This window comes from Dipodomys merriami, unplaced genomic scaffold, assembly GCF_024711535.1.
Source record: "Dipodomys merriami isolate MVZ:Mamm:240054 unplaced genomic scaffold, mDipMer1.0.p SCAF_787, whole genome shotgun sequence".
Lineage (NCBI taxonomy): Eukaryota > Metazoa > Chordata > Mammalia > Rodentia > Heteromyidae > Dipodomys > Dipodomys merriami.
In genome coordinates, this window is record NW_027206387.1 from 11,518 (window position 1) to 20,476 (window position 8,959).

Here is an 8,959-nt window from a genome sequence, read left to right on the forward strand (position 1 = left end):
CCACACCCAGCTTAGGATCATATTTCTAACAGTGTACACTCAAGATATGTAATGTATATGTCCATCTATCTTTATATTAATTCTTGCGTTAAAAAGCTGGGCTACAGAATAGACTTTACACTCACAAAATTGTTTGTAGTTCAAAAGTTGATACTCCTGGAAAAATAAAACCTAAGAATGTAAAGGAGTCTGAGAAGTTCAATTTGCATCCAGTCTGGGCAGAACAGGCTTTGAGAGACTACCTATAATTAAACAGCCAAAAGCTGGAATACCAGTCATGAGCAAGATTGCTGAATAAGAGCTTGAGGTTTTTGCATACATATATACAAACATACACCTACACACAGAGGGACTTACATGTGCACACAAAAATACACAAATAAAACAATTCTCAGAATATGTAGAAAAGTTAGAAAACAATAAAAAATATATCCTGAGTAAGACTAGAATCAAGTGATAATTTTTAATATTAGAAAGCCCTCAAGTGAAATTTCCCCCCAAAAGTTGAGAACCTTACATAGGTAGGAATCAGAGATAGTAAGAGTGTCAAGGAACATTATTAACGGAATAGGATTCGTGGAGCAATGAATCAGGGAACCCTGTAGGTACATATGAAAATGTTCATATCTTCTGTTAGAACATCTTTGAAGATAGTACATAAACAGTCTGAGCAGTCAGTCTAGTGGATAAGATCATAGGAGAAATTCAGAATTGCTAGTCTGTTTGTAGAGTAAATAAATAAACTATGGCAGGACAATGTGATACAAGCCTTGTATTCTAGCACTTCGACAGGAGATTAGAGAATGGAATTACATTGCGATATCTTCCCTGGACCAGGTAGAATAATTTTGTCTCAACAAAACAAACAAAACAACAAGAAAGGAATACACAGTTGAATTTGGGTTTAATTTTCTCATTATGTTTTGAGAAGTCAAGTTTCCTATTGAAATGCAACTCATATATATCCTCACTTGTGTTTTAAATGCTCTCTTCATTACAGAACATTCTAGATGCAAAATGGCTCATTATTCCCATCCAAAAATTTGCAAAAGTGAGTAAGCACCATTCTTTTGGATTCCAAAGAAATGTTGAAGAATTACAAAAGCTTAAGCCTGGAGAAATAGCAAAGTTCATCTAATGTAGGACTTTGTAGACCTTGCTAAATTAGAATTTGGATTTAAAATATATATTTTGGTTTTGTTTGTAATCTTATATTCTATAAGATACTACAAAATTCTTTTTTGGGGGAAACAAATATACTTTATATATATATGGGAACAAATATTAAAATGAACAACTGGTATTTATTAAAGGAAAGATGCTATGACTAAAAATACTACAAAATTCTTTTTAAGTAGAGGGATTAATTGAAAAATTCACAAATGATTCTGGCATTCTATTTTCCTAGAATATTCTTTCAAGAGAGTTATAATTAGAATATAGTTAATAGATAATTCCCACAGTTCATGTATACCATGTTAATGTGAATAATCTAGACAGAGTTGCCAACAAATGGATGACAGTAATTTATAAATTTAGAAAAACAGCAATTTTTTGAGGGTTTGGTTTAAAATGGTACGAAGAGAGTAATTGTGTGACATCTTCTTTCTTCAACCTATAAGTAACACAGGAAGCCATTTCCTTATTTATGTGCCTCCGTATACATTTAGGAAAATGCTAGGTTTTGGGTTTGTATTCAACTTTGTTTTTGTTTTATTGGTTTGCTTAGAGCTTGAACTCTTGGCCTGGACAGTGTCTCTGAGCATGTTTTTGCTCAAGGCTCGTGCCCTACCACTTCAACCTCAGTGCCACATTTTGTCTGGCTTTTACGGAGAAGTATATTGGAGATAAGATTCTAAGAAACCTTCCTGCCAGGGTGGGCTTTGAACCATAATTTTCCGATCTTAGCTTCCTCAATATCTATGATAATTAAAAAAGTATAAATATTAATAATATTTGCAAGTGATTGGATCACAAGAATACCAGTGGAGGAAAAATGATGCAGATAAGTTTATTGTGGTGTTCTTTCCAGAACACGGAGGGCATCACATTAGTAGAGGTGTAGTATTTTTCACAATAGAGATAAGCTATTCATGATATGAATTAAGGAATTTTAAGGTGTCCCTTACAAGTTGGAAACTGTTGGGCTAGGATGACTTCATGGCATAAATCTTGGGATTGATGGTCATAGAAATAACAGCTTACTCTGATAAAAAAAAAATTGCTTACTCTTGAAGAATTAATTATTACAGATGCTTCATAGTTTTATCCTCTATGAGAATGTGGCTATTTTTCTGTTGACTTCTCAATTTGTAACACCCCATTGCAAACTGCATCTATTGCAGAATTTCATAACATGCAAAAAAGTACTGTTTTGAATCTCTCAGGTATGGAATGTTGGGAATTTAAAAATTAGTAATTATGAATAGTTATTTCTCATAGGAATTTTGAAAAACACATGTATTCTGTCCTCTTAACAACTTATTTAATTTTAAAAGTTATGGGTTTCCATAGCATTAAAGTGGTTTTCTGTTTTAGAATGAGAAATATTAAATTTATTCTTTTTCAAAAAATTCAGCAAGTATATTATGAAAATATTGTCTAGTTGGATAACAATCACGTTGATGACCCTCTGATAAAGAAGAGGTAATTAATTTGAATTAGATGTCAAATAGTATTGATTTTTAAAATATTACTACATAAAGAATAATATTTACTGTGCCAATACAGTTAAATTACATTTTATGTAGCTCATTTTTTTCAATTTTATTATCAAATTGATGTACAGTGAGGTTACAGTAATTGTAAGCTAGTGAATACAAAACATTTCAAACTTGCTACCCCCTCTCATTTTTCTCACAGTTTTCCTTCACCCCTCACAAGCTGTAATGTACATTTCCAATATATTGTCTTGTGAGTGTTGATATTGCATTGGTTTTCTCTTCGTCCTTTGTCTCACCATTTTGCTTTTCATCTTCCCTTCCCTATTTAAGGTAAATGCATATACTATACAAAATCAAATACAGCAGGAATGAACAATAGGGGAAAAACCCAGAGAAAACAAATCACATAGTTCATCAAAAACAACAACCGCAATTGAAAATTTCTGGTTCCATATCTTGGAATTCATTTTCCTTAGCATCAGCTTATATGGTTATGTATACGCAGTACAAAGCCACTGGAAAATAATAGCTGCATGGACACCATATCATGAAAACATCATGTTAACTTTTTGATGGTAAAGGTGGAATTAGGATTGGAGAATTCGCGGTTCTGATAAAGGAATTTCATGAGTTTTAAAGTTTGACAGGTAAATTTGAGTTGTTCAAAATTTTTAACAACTTAGCCTATTAAGAAAATTTAAAATTGCCTGGGAGAATAAGCTTTCATGCAAAGAAATTCACGGAGACTTAGTAGAGAGGAAGCAATGTGGGTGAAGATGCTCATTTTCACACTAAACAAACAAACCTCAGAAACGTTGCTGTAAATCCTGTAGGTTCCCTTGGAATTACCCTTACCCAAGAAATATATTCTTACCGTTTGAAACAAGGATATACTGGAATTTAAATTCAAATTCTTAAAAAATAAGACAGACATCAAAATTTGTGAATTTACCTTTAATTACCAAACAGTAATTCTCTGAAAAAGATAATTTGAGTCAAAATATTTAGGGAGAAAGTGCCCTCCACAATGAAAGAAGGTGTTGGGATTACACATTTCTGTTTGTAACACTTTCCACAATGTCTTTGCATGTGAAGCAGTGAAACACAGAAAAAAATCTGATTGGATACTTCAAACCAATGATTTCACATTTCTATGTGGCTCACAAAAAATAATATCCTTAATAACATGAGATAGTGAAGACTTCTCTTATTACATAAGCTAAAATGTTTTGGGTTCAGAAAAGAATTGAACAAATGGAAAAGGAAAGAAAACATAGTTCTTAGAAAGCCTAGCTAAGCGTATTGGCTTCAGCAGTGAAGGGAGGCCAAACTTTTTGATATAAATTGTGTTAATATTTTTTTTGGAGGTCCGGTCGTGGTGCCTGAACTCTGGGCCTGGGCGCTGTCCCTCAGCTCTTCAGGTCAAGGCTAGCACTCTACCACTTGAGCCACAGCACCCCTTCCGGCTTTTTTCTTTTTGCTTATGTGGTGCTGAGGAATCGAACCCAGGGCCTCAGGCATTCAAGGCAAGTGCTCTACCAAAGAGCCAACTTCCCAGCCCTAAACTGTGTTAATAATTTTACTACCAAAAGTGATTTTACAGAGCCTATTTGGCTCACTTCAATACAGAACAGATTGAATGAAGATATGAAAATAAATTCCACGTCCAAATGAGGCAACTAAAAGAGTTTTAAAAGAGAAATCATGAAGATGTAACAGTGGTGGAGCCCATATAGTCCTTCAGCTTCACTAGACTTGAAGCCAAAATGCTGTGATTAATTGCAAATCAGGCAAGAGCTAAGAGGAGGACATAGAAACAGGACATAGAAGCATTGTCCTTTTGTAACAGACACTGTCTTCCTAGGTATAGGTGATTTAACTCTACTCTCCTCCATACATCTAGGTGAACAAATGCAAGACCAAGAGAAAAATAATCTATTGAATAATTTTGCATAGAATAACTTCATTGTTCCTGATATGGTATCTAAGGAGAGTCTTAAGATAGAAGATAAAAGTGCAGTATTTTTCAGTTTCCTCTAACCATCTTCTTAGCAAAATATATCTTTTAGGTTAGAATTGATTGAACCAAAAAGTGATGGAGTACTTATTTTTGTGGGGACTTTAGACACAAGAAGACTTTCAAGGTAAAAGAAAAAATGCAGTCAAATATTTGTGATCACAGCTTCTTGGACTGTTTGCTGGAGACAAAGTTTTACATTAGATTTCTTCTCATTGACATAGATGTTGTTTCGTGGCAAGCAAATTCAAGAGGGAATTTTAATAGACTCGCTGGCCAATTAAACAGCATGAAAGAAGAAAATGGCAAATAATATTTAAGGAATTACTTTGTCAGAAGAAAGAAGGAAAAATATAATTCAAAATCAATTGACTTAAAAGTATTAAGAAAGAGTAGTGAAGAGAGATTAGAGAAAACATAGAGGATTGTTTTCTCTCCAGTGGAGTAATGGGTTCTTGATCTTGTTTCTTCCATTCTGTCTTCACAAGCTATCAAGTGTGTCTCATGACTGGATTATACAGTTCAGAGAGAGAACTCGTAGAAGAAATATAATATTTGCAGCAGATGTAGGTGATTTATAACCTTAGACAATCTATTTAAATCTGTTCAAAATTCTCCACTATCCCAAACTTCTCTCTTTGTACAGCTTTGTTTGCTTTTCCCAAGACGACCTTTGCTTCATTAACTGCTTAAAATTTGGGGAGGTCATATTCATACTTTCTAGAGATTTCAGGTTGGTTGTGATTTTTTTGTGTTTTTGTTTTTTTGTTGTGTTTTTAACTGAATTTCAAAAGGTTGTGCAAGTGTTACAATTAAATATATCCATCTAATTGTCCAATGCTCTTTGATCAGAGTCACTCCTTCCATCATTCTCAACCAACCCCTTCTCCAAGATTTATTTCAGATTTACCACTTCCTTTATCATATGTATACATTGAGTATTCTAGCTGTACTTGCCCCTTGTTCATTTTTCATTCATTCTATGTCTTTACTATAATTCCTTTCTGTTTTCAACTTCCTGATAGTCATCCTGTTACACTGTCTATTAATACTTTGAAAGGTTTATGTACATTTCATGGAGTTTCCATACTGCATATGCTTGAACTGATGTCAGCTTATATTTCCATAATTCATTCATATATTCAAGACAGGAGACGTGAAGCACCTAAACATGATTTTATTCTCATCCATTTGGAAAATTAATCTTTAGTCAAAAAGAAAGTAAAAAAATTGGCATAGAATGTATTCCTAACTACCAGTTTTTATAAATGGCTTTGTACAATGGTGTGATTGTTTTATTTTACATGGGATAATATTTTCTACTACCTATAAGTTTTGGAAAAAGAAGAAAACTAAAATGTATTCCTATAGAGGAATATGATAGAAATAGAAGACAGATTTTATGTTTGTCATATCTCTGATGAGTACCCATATTCAAGACTTAAGTCATATTTCTTCCTATGATAGACAGATAGGGAAAACATATTATTACATATGATAAGACAACTACTTGTGACTTTTTAAAATGTACCTTATTAAATGATGACATTTACTTTATTAGCTAATATTTGGGTTTGAAATTTGGGAGGCTGATCTATTTAACACATTTCTGGAAGGCCCCTACTGAAAAACACAAATTGTGGGTGGTACTATTTCTACACTTTAATGAATGGTTGAACGTGTTTGGCATTAGTGCTGGGTAAATAATTCAACTCTATTGTAACTTGCTCCCTACACTTGAAAAACTTGTAATGTCACTAAGTATTATCTATTGTCAAATGTTATTTTGGCGAATGTGATTTTAAAAAGTTAATTTGAAAAGGAATAACTTTCAGAAGATTAAATCTAGATTATCATTGGTTTGAGAGTGACATTTTTATACCACTGAAACATGTTGTACTGAAGTCCCAGTGTTTTGAAGCACTTAGGATCTTCTCAATGTTTTTCTGAATTACATTTGAACTCTAAGTAAATTTTTCTGGGCCTTGGTAAACCAATTATGGATCTATCCTTCCAGGAACTACTTTTTGGCACACTTATGCAGGACTAAAATCTTTCATTAATCATAGGGGAGGGGTATTAAAAATAACCTTATGACACTTTGTGAACTTGTTCATCATATGGGCTGGTAATCTGTAAGTTGAATGTTTGAATTGTCGTACATACTCTCAAATTTTGTGATCTCATCTTTCATTTTAAGTTGCCGTGCATTTCACAATTGCTTACTGCTAATTCCTGCATCTCAAGGAATTGGGGCCCTGAAATATAGGAAATTAGAAATTGAGATGGATCTTCAATTACTTTGTGTTGGCATGTTATATGGACCTTGGTGAGAAGTCTTGCCTCTGTTATCTGATGATGCCGGTAACTGGGACCTGGGATCCTAGGAATCATTGTGTCATGCAGAAGAATAATATTTATTAGACATCTTATCAGCAAAATTTGGGAATAATTAGTAGGAATGCTTCAGAAATATGGAGAAAAACAGTTTGGGACCAGCGAGTTAAAACAATAAACAGAGAAGCAGAGTAAAATCCCTTTTAGATTAGCGGATAAAAACATTGTTTTTTTTTTTTTACCATGTGAATTCAGAAGACCAAGAACAGTTAGAATGTATCACAAGTTTATACCAAAGACATTGCGCTGATACTTTTTATATTCTAATATACATTTTAAACCTAATTATTTGTATTCCAATTCTATTTATTGGAATAAATAAATATTAATGTATTTGTGAAATTATCAACAAATTCTAGTAAGTTTCACTGTGTGAAATATAAAATCAGCACATATAAATATAAAATATATAACTATATATAATATAAGAAAAAGACACATGTTTTGCATTATTCTGTTGTGGTTACAGTACCAAAGGCAACTCTGTTTTAAAGTATTATTCCATTATCTCTACCTCAGTGTTTGATAGAGTTGGACCTAAAGCTTTACCATTTGTAGATTTACAGCCTGGAGGCAAGAGAAAACACTGTGATTAAAACATTACCAATTTAAGGCCTAATAATTAGGAGAAACATCTGGACTTCTCCTGCAACTATGAAAATATTTGGTGATAGAAATGCAGTAGGGTAAGTTCCTGCCTGGTTGGATGGTAGACAGGCCAGGACATTAAGTAATTATGCATATGATCAATTTCTCATCTTCTTGGCTTTAGCTATTTTTGAAATGTTAGATATAATAAACAATTATATTTTGATAAAATACCTTGTAGTCTGAACAGTTCTGACTGAACTGTTCATCTCTCTATGATCCTTGTAACTAAGATTAGTTTTATTCAAGTAAAACAAACTATGCTGTCATTGTAAGATATTCTGATTTGTCTGTTCCTACATGGGAGAAGAGTAAAGGGTCAGGTAGACATTTGAGCCAGCAAGACCTCATTTGGGAAAATGTCAGCTGCAGAATGTTAGAAGTAGCCCGTAAGCAAGGCTTACTTTGAATCCATTAGCTTCACAAACCTAAGTCAGTTGGATCAATAAGTATTTGAAAAAGCCATCACCTTTGGACCTAGCTACAAATTATTGAAAGTATGATCAAATTCCAAATGAAAAAGACTTAAAATTGTCATTGACAAAAATTGCAAATGTGAGCAATTAATTGAACATATAATTTTTCCCCTATTCACAGAATTTTAGGGAAATAATAGCATTGTTAGGAACAATAAGGATTCCTTGTTCCAAGTAGGCACCCATGGATATAAGCCTGTATAAAGATTTCATCATTAACTACTTAAATTTAGAAGATACTACATGCTTCAGCAGCACGTATTCCCAAATTACACTACAGAGATTAACATGGCAATTGCACAAGGATGATATGAAAATTTGTGAAGTATTCCATATTTTTCATTCTTCAGATGCAAGAAAGAAAAACAGTTATTAAAAAGTTGATTACAAAATAACAAGTGTAACAACAAACGTAATTCCTTTTAATTAAATTTAGTTTGACATTAGTGTATTAAATCTTCACCTCAGAAAGGCGTTTACATAGCATAAACTTTACAAAACTTTTGAAATTAGACAAAATTGTCATTTTATCCCAAAGAAAAATAATATTAGGACCTAGGAAAAAAAGGAATCTAAGACTTTCTATATCGAATACAATCTGAAAGGACACATTAATGAACCTATGTATTATAAAATAATATAGAATTCAAAGTATATCTAGGAAATAATAAAATAAATTATAAACATTATACAAACATAGAATATAGAATATTTTAAAATATTCTTTTTCAGACAAGCACCAGAAATACTTTAGTTTC

General features: G+C 32.6%; 1 pseudogene; it reads left to right on the forward strand.

Annotated features, from left to right (window-relative positions):
• Positions 1–8,444: 8,444 nt before the first annotated feature.
• Positions 8,445–8,541, forward strand: LOC138818888 (U6 spliceosomal RNA; annotated as a pseudogene).
• Positions 8,542–8,959: the final 418 nt, after the last annotated feature.